This window comes from Gastrolobium bilobum, unplaced genomic scaffold, assembly GCF_033153095.1.
Source record: "Gastrolobium bilobum isolate Gb01-03AN ecotype WA unplaced genomic scaffold, APGP_CSIRO_Gbil_v1 utg233309, whole genome shotgun sequence".
Classification (NCBI taxonomy): Eukaryota; Viridiplantae; Streptophyta; class Magnoliopsida; order Fabales; family Fabaceae; genus Gastrolobium; species Gastrolobium bilobum.
The window spans coordinates 45,649-57,854 of NW_026899209.1; positions in this window are offsets into that span (position 1 = coordinate 45,649).

Consider the following 12,206-nt stretch of genomic DNA (forward strand, 5'->3'; position numbering starts at 1 on the left):
AGCTCAAAACTCAATCGGCACGTTTTACGGTGCAATCGTACCGCGATATTTTTACCTGGTAAAAACATTATTCATTGATTTTTCTGAAACTTGCCTAAACACTCCATTTTTCATTCTGAATCCATTTCCAGGGTTATTTTATCATCTGAGACCTTCTACTCAATTTTTATCTTCCTAGGGTTGCGTGTTGGCTAATTACCGTTTTGTCTTTTCTTTGTATTTTGGCCTTATTTTCAGGATTTTCACTAATCCTTCCCTTTAATTCTCATTTAATATTTTAATATTTAATTTAGAATTGTGAGGTGTTATAGTCAACATTGTTATGCATGTGTTTAGTATTATATGTCGGCAAAAGTAGGTCGACAAATAATTTAAATATTATCATGGAAAAAGGAGTATTAGGTTTCACCATGAGACCTCGTTCCCTATGTTCACGGAGCATAAATGAAAATCAAGAAAATGGGGGAGCATGGAGCTTTATGATGGGTGCTCAATCAGATCATATAGCATAAAATATGGTCAAATTTAATTTGCTGATTGAATTATCATTGATTGCTGATTGCAACTGGATAATTATTGATTGATGATTGAACCAAAATTATTGCTAATTATCTTCTTCATACTGTGATGTAAGGAATAATTAAACAGGTGGTGTGGAGATCCCTTCTAAAAAAGGAAAAAGATTCGGATCCACTCAAATAAGGAAGGAAATCCACCTAGATGAATACAAGACTTGGGCAAAAGAAGTCAAGCTGAAAGAAGATGCAAGAGAAGCCGGGCTCGAGAAAAAAGGCAAATACTGCCGGCCTAAACTTAAAATCAAAATGTTGACATTTCACTTTTGTAGATTGTGAAGAAAGAGTCAAAATGAATACCGGCCCACCGGAATATAAATGGTTTATTATTAATAATGAAGGCGGGTTTGGAGAGATGTGGACCTAGAGAAAGGATCACACCCCAATCCGCGATAAATGAAGACGAGTTTGGAGAGATGTGGTCTTAGAGAAAGGATCACACGTCAATCCGCGATAAAGACCCAGGATAAAAATCCAGGGTAAAAGAAACTCTGGCAAGAAGCCGAGTTAAATATTAAGAAAAACCGAGGTATTTGAACCCGTCTTGCAAAAATAGCAAGATTGCGAGTTCTAGCCCGACCAAAAACGTCGAGGTATTTGAACCCTTCTTACCCAAGGGCAAGATTGTGAGTTCTAGCCCGGCAAAAAACGTCGAGGTATTTGAACCCGTCTTGCCCAAGGGCAGGATCGCGAGTTCTAGCCCGGCCCAAAAACGTCAAGGTATTTGAACTCTTCTTTCCCAAGGGCAGGATCGCGAGTTCTAGCTCGGCCCAAAACGTCGAGCTATTTGAACCCTTCTTGACCAAGGGCAAGATTGCGAGTTCTAGCTCGGCCAAAATGTTGAGGTATTTGAACCCGTCTTGCCCAAGGGCAAGATTGCGAGTTCTAGCCCGACCAAAATGTCGAGGTATTTGAACCCGTCTTGTCCAAGGGCAGGATCGCGAGTTCTAGCCCGGCCCAAAACGTCGAGGTATTTGAACCCGTCTTGCAGGAATAGCAAGAGCGTGAGTTCTAGCCGAGGCATCAAACCGAGGTATTTGAACCCGTCTTGCAAAAATAGCAAGAACGTGAGTTCTAGCCGAGGCATCAAACCAAGGTATTTGAACCCGTCTTGCAAGAATAGCAAGAACGTGAGTTCTAGCCGAGGCACCAAACTGAGGTATTGGAACCCGTCTTGCAAAATAAAATGAAGAGATCACTGCTATTACATCCCGGCAGCCTGGACAACCAAACTACCGGGCTGGAGGGCAACTGTTATGGACCTGACAAAGGCCCGTATTCTAGAAGGACCAATAAAGGACAACACAAAAGGAAGGGAATCTCCTATTGATGACAATCCTATCCAGACAGCTAAGCAGTTGGACTTGGGCCCCCAATATTCCTAATAGGCCCAGAAGTACACTCTTTCAGGTAACCCATCTATAATTACGGGGTTAAACCAATAAGGTACACACTCTCTAAACCCTCTCTCTTAGCTTGTCACTGTGCACACACCTCACGCCTTATCTATGTCGATTATTATTGTGCACAGTGATCTGCCTACCATCAAAGGTATCTCATTCATATACCTGAGAGAGGGCACATAGATCCTACATAAAACATACCGGCCATTGGCTGGACATCCCTGTCTTTTAGACAGAACAATAGGAATACTTGTAATAATAAGTTAAGTTAAAAATTATCATAGTATGTTTGACACTAAATATTCTCTTAAAACTCTAAGGTATTAAAATATAGGGGTTTAAACCTCTCCTATTACATGAGAAGCTTTTTTTTCCCTACTGACCCAAAAAATTACAGGGCTCATATCTAAAGGCGGGGGGTGAATCAATGTCTTACAACATGAAGAGAAACTTCTTGATACGAACAAGCCGAGAAGGAGGGTTGGAGCACCTTCATGAGGCAAAGACTATATTTCCCAAATGAAAGTGGGAAGCCTAAAATATAGTAGAGCTTTTAGTAGTCCATATCTATTATGTTTCCTTTATTCTCTCTGTTAATCACGTTTTTGATTTTCTTTCCATCTTCTTCAGATAGGAATCCCATTTCTTCCATTGGTGCTTTCATCTTCTTGTTCTTGATTTCAACAATCAATTCAAGATGAGGATTCAAGAGCTAGCCGAAGAATTGGGAGCATTTTAACTTCGTGTTAATCAGAATCTTGAAGGATTGCAGCAATGATTCACCGAGCATCAATCGTAGTTTAATAACATTAACATGTAGTTGTAACAAATTCGTGCAGCAATTATTGGTGGAGTTAATCGTGTTGATGACAATGTCCAGTCTAGGGCTGGGCATTCTTTTTTCCCTATGGATAACTCGGGAACACAACAACCACAGTTGGATCGCAATGATCCACGATTACTATTGAAGAATGTAAGAATGAAGATTCCTGTCTTTAATGGTGCAGACCCCAATGGCTAGATTTTTTGTGCGGAGTTGTATTTTGGATTACAACGTATTTGTGAGAATCTCAATGTGAGATCCCCCGGAACAAAGATGGAAGGGATGACAGTTTCTTGGTTTCAATGGTTGTTTAATGGAGTCACCATTTGTTCTTGGGAGGATTTAAAGTTATCAGTTAAACAGAGATTTGAGGGAGTGACCTATACTGATTTATGGGGTGTGTTGTCCAAATTGACGCATGAATGTGCACTCAATGAATATATCAGAAACTTTGAAGCTTTAATCAAACAATAACATAGTTTTCTGATGATGTATTGATGAGTTTTTTTTGTCTCTGGCCTTGAACCTAAATTGAGAAGAGTGATTCAACTTCATAGACCCACAAGTAGGGGTGTAAATGGGTTAGGCCGGCCTACAGGGGCCTACGACCTAGCCTATATTAGGTCAGGCTTGGCCTATTATAAATAGGCCAAAGGCTTTTTTGTACATGACGGGCCCATAAGCCTACAGGCCGGCCTATATCATATTATTTATTCAAAATAAAATACATAAAATTTTTATTTTAATAATTTTGAATATTAAAATAATATCATTTTAGTTATTCTTTTAATTGTTGAATGTTAGTTATTCTTTTAATTGTTGAATGTTTAATGGACTTAAACAGGCTACTAGGCCTAGGCCAGGACTTTTATTTTTTAAATATAGGTCAGATCATACTTGTAATTTAGGGCCTACACAGGCTAATAGGCCAGACCACACCCCATATTTTTTACATAGACCTAGCATATTTAAACCAAAGCCTAGCCTAACTCAGCCCATTTACGCCCCTACCCACAAGTCTTCATCAAGCTAGGCAATTGGCACTCACCTATGAAGCATATTTTGTTGAGCTTCGAACGATTTTTTCTTCATGTGGTAAACCGACCCCCTTAAATACTATAACCCAAGCACCAAAACTTGCATTACTAGCATTACCATTATCGGTTCCCATTAAAAAGTTAACCCATGAGGAATTACAAAAGAAAAGAGACTTAGGCCTCTGCTATATCTGTGATGAAAAGTGGATTTCCAAGCATAAATATAGGTCCAAACTACTGATGATGATTGGTGATCTTGAGGAGCTGTAGTTAGTGGGTGAAGAACAAATTGTTTGGAAGCCTAAAACTCTGCATGTGGAATCACAAGAAGCTCTCTGCACTCTTTTGAAGGTGAGAAAAATCCTCGAGCTATCCAATTTCGTGTGGAGTTTAAGGGGAGGTTAGTCTCTGTTTTGGTAGATTCGGGTAGTTCACATAATTTTATTCAAAAAAAGTTAGTGGATGCCATAAGACTATCAATAGTTAAAATTCCAAGAATGCGTGTGCTTTTGGGAAATGGTGAATTCCTGACCTGTGATAAGAAATGTTTGGCATTATCATTAAACATTCAGGGCTATAATTTTGTGCCTGATCTTTGGGTGATTAATTTGAATAATTTGGGGGTGGTGTTGATAACATGCCTTAGTAGTTTGGGAAGAGTACTTCACGATTACGAAGGGATGTCTATGGAGTTTATATAGAGGAATATAAGGGTGAAATTGCAGGGAGACACTATTGTGGAACAAAAATTTTTCGTGTGTGATTGTTTGCATTTGGTTGGAGATAAAGGAGTAGGATTGGAGACCAAACTGCTGCATGAATTAGTGGAAATTAAACCAAAGTTCCCTTCTATTATTTCGGACATTTTGACTCAATTCTAACCTATTTTCCAACTACCTCAGGGGTTACCATCATCTAGGGAGTGTGATCATGCTATCCATCTTGGGGAAGGGGCCAAACCGATGAATGTTAAATCCTATAGGTATGCTCATCATCAAAAGGGAGAGATAAAGAAGCAGGTGTCAGATTTGTTAGCGGTTGACTTTATTAAAGAAAGCATAAGTCTTTTTCCCTCTCCGATGTTGTTAGTTAAAAAGTAAGACAATTCATGAAGAATGTGCATTGATTATCGTGCTTTAAATAGTATCACAATTAGAGGCCGATTTTCAATCCCAACAATAGATGAATTGTTGAATGAACTTAAAGAGGCTGGTGTGTTTTCTAAGTTGGATTTGAGAAGCGAGTATCATCAAATTAGATTAGTTCCACAAGATTCTCCAAAGAAAATCTTTAGAACTCATGAGGGACATTATAAATTCTTGGTGATGCCATTTGGCTTAACCAATGCCCTTTTCGACGTTTTAAGCTGCTATGAACCATATATTCTGTCCTTGTCTTCGCAAGTTCAGAATAGTTTTTTTTATGACATCTTGATCCAAAATAACCAATTTATAGTGAAACTTAGCAAGTGTGGTTTTGCACTTGGTGAAATTGATTTTTGGGACATTTGGTGTCTGGAGAAGGAGTGAAGGCAAACCCTAAGAAATTTTTTACAATGCTCAATTGGCCTCAACCTAAGAATGTGAAGTAGCTGAGAGGTTTTATAGGTCTTACGGGGTACTATAAAAGGTTTATTCGTCAGTATGCTATCATTGCAGCCCCCCTTACTGACTTATTAAAAGCTGAGGCATTCAATAGAAATTTGGCAGCAAAGCAAGCTTTTGCAGAATTAAAGGCAGTAATGTCCAGCATATTAGTATATATTTTTCCTGATTTCTCATTGCCTTTTATTTTAGAGACGAATACTTCTTCAATGGGTATTGGTGATGTCTTTCAACAGCATAATTTATCAATTGCATTTTTTTAGTAAGAAACTTGGTCTTAGGATGCATGCAAACTCTACATATGTGCGACAGTTGTTTGCAGTGACTGAAACAGTGAAGAAATGGCACTATTTTTTACGAGGATCCAAATTCATCATCCAGACTGACCATAAGAGCTTGAAAGAATTGTTGAGTCAGATTGTGCAAGCGATGGAACATCAAAAGTACGCTTGTAAGTTAATGGGGTATGACTTTAAGCTTGAATACAAGTATGGCTCAAAAAACATTGTAGCTGATTTTCTTTCTAGCAGTTTTGAAAGGAAGTACCAGTCGTACTTATGTCCTTATTATCAGAAGCCACCTATATCAAATTAAGGCTGAGAATGCTTCAGACCTTGAATTAATTGACATTTGTCAAATGCTACTAGGTAATATGTTGGCAAATCCTCACATATTTGATCGGGATGACATACTCTATCATAAACATAGGTTTTTGTTGAGTTACCACTCTCTTATATGCCAGGTTGTCATAAAGGAAGACTATTCCACTCTTGTTGGGGGGCATGCAGAGATCATTCGCTATCATAAAGGGTTGCCATACTTGTCAAGTGATAAAGACTGCCACTTCTCCTCCATTAGGTTTATTACAGCTCTTGCCAATACCACACGGAGTGCTTGAGGATTTAAGTATGGACTTCATAACTGGTTTGCCTTTATCGAAAGGTTTCAATTTAATTTTAGTTGTGATTGATCGACTTATAAAGTTTTCTCATTTTGGTGCTTCAGCCAGCCCTTACATTGCTGTGAAAGTTGTTGTTCTATTTTGTGATATAGTAGTAAAGCTTCATGGCTTTCCTAAAACCATAGTTTTTGATCGGGATGCCATATTTCTTAGTCAATTCTGGACTCAGCTCTTCAAATTCAGTGGCACCACGTTGAGGACAAACATAACTTATCACCCACAATCAGATGGGCAGACTGAGGTAACAAATAGGTACCTTGGACAATACCTTCATGCTTTCTATTTGTGATGAAAATATTAGCTGGACAATGTACTTGGGTTGGGCAGACTTACATTGTAACACTACCAACCATTTTTCTATTAGAATAAGCCCTTTTCAGGCTCTTTATGGTAAGTTCCCACTATAATCCCTCCTTATCAGGGAGAATTAATTTGTGTTGAGGCTATGGATACTACCTTGGTGTATCATGATGAGTTACTTAAGAGATTGAAGTATCAGTTCTGCAATGCTCGGAACAAGATGAAGGTTTGTGTTGATAAGCATAGGAAGGATGTGTCATTTTTAGTTGGTGATTAGGTCTTGGTAAAGTTGCAACCATATAGGCAGATTTTAATAAAAAGAACTAGAAATTGGCCAAACATTACTTTGGGCTTTTTCTAGTGGTTCGTGTGTTAAGTCTTGTTACTTTGGGCTTTTTCCCTTTCAACGACGCTAAAAACATGTTGTGATTTCAACAAGTGTACTGGTCGTAAAAGTAATAAAGTGTACTGAGTACGAGATTGTTCCCACGAGGATTAGAATTTCAATCACCGATTCGCTATTTTCGCTTAAATTGGACAATCTATCAAGTAAGTTGAATGAAAATTAAACTAAATAACAAAGATAGAAGTTAAAATTTGAATTACTTGACAATCAAGAAACGTAGTTAGGATTTTGATTTCCCTTAATCTCCCCTTTATATTCTGAATTAAAACCTTAATTAATCACCCTTTTATATTGCTCATCAATTCCCCTAAATTAGTTAAAAATCAATCCCTTGACATTCTAACCCTTTACTTCCTTAAGAGAATCCTAATTCCTTGGTGTTTCTCAAAAGGATTTAAGCATTAATATCAACAATCATAAAAAAGGCACACACAACTCATATGTCTTTTCCCAGAGTCATACAAATTAATGATGAATGAGTCAAACCAAATTCATATACCAACATTCCTATTGTCATATACGAATCCTAATTCAATCTACAAGAACGACTCATAGGAGGCATTAAGCAAGGACACATTCATTCAATATAAAAAAGAAAAATTACATTAAAGATTAATTTAGAAACATAAAGATTCAATTGAGTTCCATCTAGCTCTAACTACAAAGAAAATCTAGCCTAACATGGTGAAATCAATAACAAGAAAACAAGAAAGCTTTCCCAAACTCCTTTAGTTTGATGACGCAGTGAATCCTCAAAGTTTCCAATGTAATCTTGAATCTGACCCGTCTTTGGCTCTCAAAAGCATGAAATACTCACTTCTGCAATGAGAAATACGACTCTATGGTTGCAACTTTACAGACGATTATTTAATTATTTAACAATTTCGATTAAAAAATCTAATTTGCCAAGTTCTTTATCACAATCTTTCTTTAATTGTTTCGATTAATGAGTTATAATTGTTTCCTTATTTTTAGGAATTTTAATGTTAATTAGTCTTTAATCAGCAATCCTTATTGTTATCTTTAAAAACTTTCCTTATTTTTAGGAAACAAATATCCTTACCTTTATCTCTGTTTTTAATAGGATTTGAATTTTGTTAGGATATTTCCTTATTTTAGTAGGTTTATTTCTGATTTACTTTGTATTAGAATTTGATTTTTGAATTTGGATTGTAAAAAGCCTATTTAAAGGCGAACTATCAATGAGAATGACGACAAGCATTTTATTCATAATTTTGAGAGTTTTTCTCTTTGGTTTCTTAAAGAATTATCAAACTTATCAAATTTCTTTAGTGGCGTTCACCCTTCGACTTATTAAACGGATTTCCACCACCGTTTATGGTGTCTTTGATGAATTGTTGTCTTTCCACCTTAAACCTGAACATAGAAACGATCCTTGGACCGTTATTTGTTAAAAGATCATGTTGTTCTTGGCGAGGTTCGTATCATTTGCTCGAGGGATGTAAAATACATGCTTCCTTTCATGTGTCTGTTCTTAAACTGTGTCGATGGGATGCTTCAGCAATATCATTACCGTTACTAGAAGTTAGCAATAGGAACTGTCCAATTCAGCTGCCTTTAGCCGCTGTGATTTCCAGAATGTGTGGGGATAATCGACATTGATTCGTTTAGTGGTCTAATTCTTTTCCTTAAGATGCAACTTGGGAATATGAGGAAGAATTGCAGTTACATTATCCAGATTTCAAGATACCACATATGAACCTTGAGGACAAGGTTCCAATTGTAGGAGGGACAAATGATGCGAACAAGCCAAGAAGGAGGGCTGGAGCACCTTCATGGGCCAAAGACTATATTTTCCAAATGTAAAAGTGGGAAGCCCAATTGTTAGTAGAGCTTTTAGTAGTCCATTTGTAAATAACAACAGATAGTGTATACTGGAAGAGGGTGATAATCTGTTAGTTGGGAAATGAGGTGTCAATTAGTCAGATGTCGTGGAAAATTGTTAATTGGTTGAGTTATAATAAATAGAATCTTGTATCGTCGTGGAAGCATATCTTAATAATATCAAGAAGTTCTTCCTTCTGTTATGTTTCCTTTCTTCTCTCTGTTAATCTTCTTGATTTTTCTTCCATGTTCTTCAGATAGGAATCTCATTCCTATCACCTCTCCCACAATAGGTGTTGGCAGACCTACATTTGTGCAACTGTGTGCAAGTGTAGACACACATTTTAGGGAGAAAAAGAGATAGCAAAATACCTTTTGGATCCTCAACAAAAATCACAGGGCCCAATTTAATCCCTTAGAAAAAAAAATTGACTTATGGTCCCTCTGAATTCCAAAATAGATCCAGTTAGTCGAAATCGTGGTCTATCTGAAATTCAAAAAAAACTCACATTAGTCTCTTAAAAAAACTAACATGGGTCTATTTTAGAATTCAGAGGGACCACGAGTCAACTTTTTTTCCTAAGGGATTAAATTGGCCCCTGACTTTTGTTAAAGACACAAAAGATACTTCACTAAAAAAAAATTAAAGTTGAAAAACGTTTTCTTTTCTTTTTTTGTTTATATTCTTTTATTTTTTAATACATTTAAAACTTTCATTAAAAAAATTGTTTTAATTTTTTGTAAGTTGAAGTTTTCTTTTATTTTTGTATTAAAAAAATTATTTGTATTAAAATTTTCTTGTTTATATTGTTTGCAGTAAAATATTCTTGTTTTGTTTTGTTTTCTTGTTAATATATTTTGTAAGTTGAAATTTTCTTTTCTTTTTTTGTTTATTTTGTTTATTTTAATACATTTAAAACTTTCATTAAAAATACTTTTATGGGGCGTTGCCCCTGAATTGTCGCATCTATATGTGCAAATATAAATAAAATTTTCTATATTTGTCACTGACAACAGGAGAAGTTGTTTTCGGTCAAATATATGAATCTTATGATGTATATAATTGATACTTAATTCATATTTAAAAGTAGGGTAAAGGATATCTCGAGTCAATGGAGATAAGTTATCTCCAGTGAGCCCAAAACGATGTTGTTTTGAAATGAAAATCAATGTATTTTTGTAATTATAATATATTGCAAGGTTATATTAGTCTTTATCATTATAATTTTTTAATCTTATAATTTCAAAACGACGTCATTTTGAGCTTACTGGAGATAACTTTATCTCCGGTGACTGTAGAAATATTTTTCCCTTAAAAGTATAACAATTTGTTAAAAATTATTAGTTTAAATGACAAGAAATTTATTTCCTTTATCAAGTAAAACTTTTATATGAATGTAAAGATATAAAGTATCATTTTATTTGCATATTTTTTTATAAAGAACATTTATAGGAATATATAAAAAAATTAAAAAGTTGGTCCTAGTTTGAACTGTTATTGATATAAAAAGACACACACTAGCAGCTAAGTTTGCCAAAAAAATTTAACATGCCATGTGACAACCTCCTTTGTCACAATCATAGCAGCTAACGTGCCCACTGACATATATTTAAGCCAAATTGTCCCAAGTTAACGCTTATGGCAATAATGACATCGACATATTTTTGTAAAAAAAATTATGTTAACTTTTTCTAATTATATTGTTTTTAAGGAGATTGTATATATGATTTATATTATATGGGAAAATTATTTTTCCTTTTAAATGAAATAATTTGTGTTATTTCTTTCTCATAAAGAGGTGAGACTCGTACCTTTATTTCTATTTTTTGTCCATTCTCTCTCCCCAACAATCTATCTCTTTCTCTAACTTAAAATGACACAATTTTACATCTTTTAAAATGACACACATTTTTTTCATATTATATATATAATTCCCTAGACAAACAAAGATATTGAGATGTGAGAACAGGATATTAAATTAACAAAAAAATGTTAATGTTTTTCAAATAAAAAATTTAATATAATAAGCACTAATTTTAAAAATCTAAGTGTAATTATTCTTTATAGATAGGAACTATGTTGAATGACACCGACACGTTAATTTCAAAAATATTAGATTTTGACACGTTAGTACACGTTTTGATATTAAATAATATTTTAATATATATAATATAATGTACATTTAATACACATAGTAGCCTATTATAAGTCATATAACCAATCAAATATTCAAATTACATAACATAAAAAACATTAATATTTTGTCATATCTTGTTAATTTTTTATGTCAAATTTCATAACAGAAAATATTTGATTTATAAAAATTTTATGTTTAGTTAAAAGGATAAAATAAAATAAAATTTGAATCTAAAAAAAACGTGTCGAAAAAATTGACCGCAAGTCAGAACATATGAGAACGTGTCAGAACGTTAATCGCATATCGAAAATATGTGTTAGAGCATTGACGGCGTGTCGGTGTCCAACATTCATTTTTCACTCCTAATAACATGTATATGCTTCCCAGGATAGGAATAATGACAATTATAATGTATATTAAAAAAGGAGGGAATAATGACAATTCAACTAATATTGTAAAAATTGGATTAGAACGACCGGTTCAACCGGTGAACCCAAAAATCGGATCAGCAATCAATTTGGTTCAACCAATGAACCAGTATGCATCTGAACCGGTAATGAGCTAATAACCCCCTTGTGAATTGGGTTTAACCATTGAAAACCTGGACCGATTTAATGGTTAGACCAGAACCAATCCATATTGAAGGAACTAAAAGACAACAACCACTATGTTAAATTGTTAATGGTCCATTTGTGATATTTTATTAAATATAATATACTTTTATATAAATTCAAATTAAATAATTTAACCACTAACCTATTAATTGGATCAATAACCTATTGACTCGTATCCCAACCGAATTAATCACCGGTTCGAATTATAAAATTGAATTCAACGATTTCTTATGGGCATCACAATCCACATGCCATGTGCTAAATAATAATACTGTTTGTTAGAAAAGTTATGTATCATTTTTCGAAAACAGACCTATATTATTAAACTCTTTTTTATGCTAGAAATGCTTCTGTAACTTTTGAATGAAGTTGCATGCTTTGTCCTGTGTTCTCAATAATGAATGGTCTTGCCGATGAAGATAAGCTTAATCACTTCTTTTTCAACTATTAACATTCTTGGAAAAGTATGGATCTACCATGCCACAAAGCAATTTTTTGTC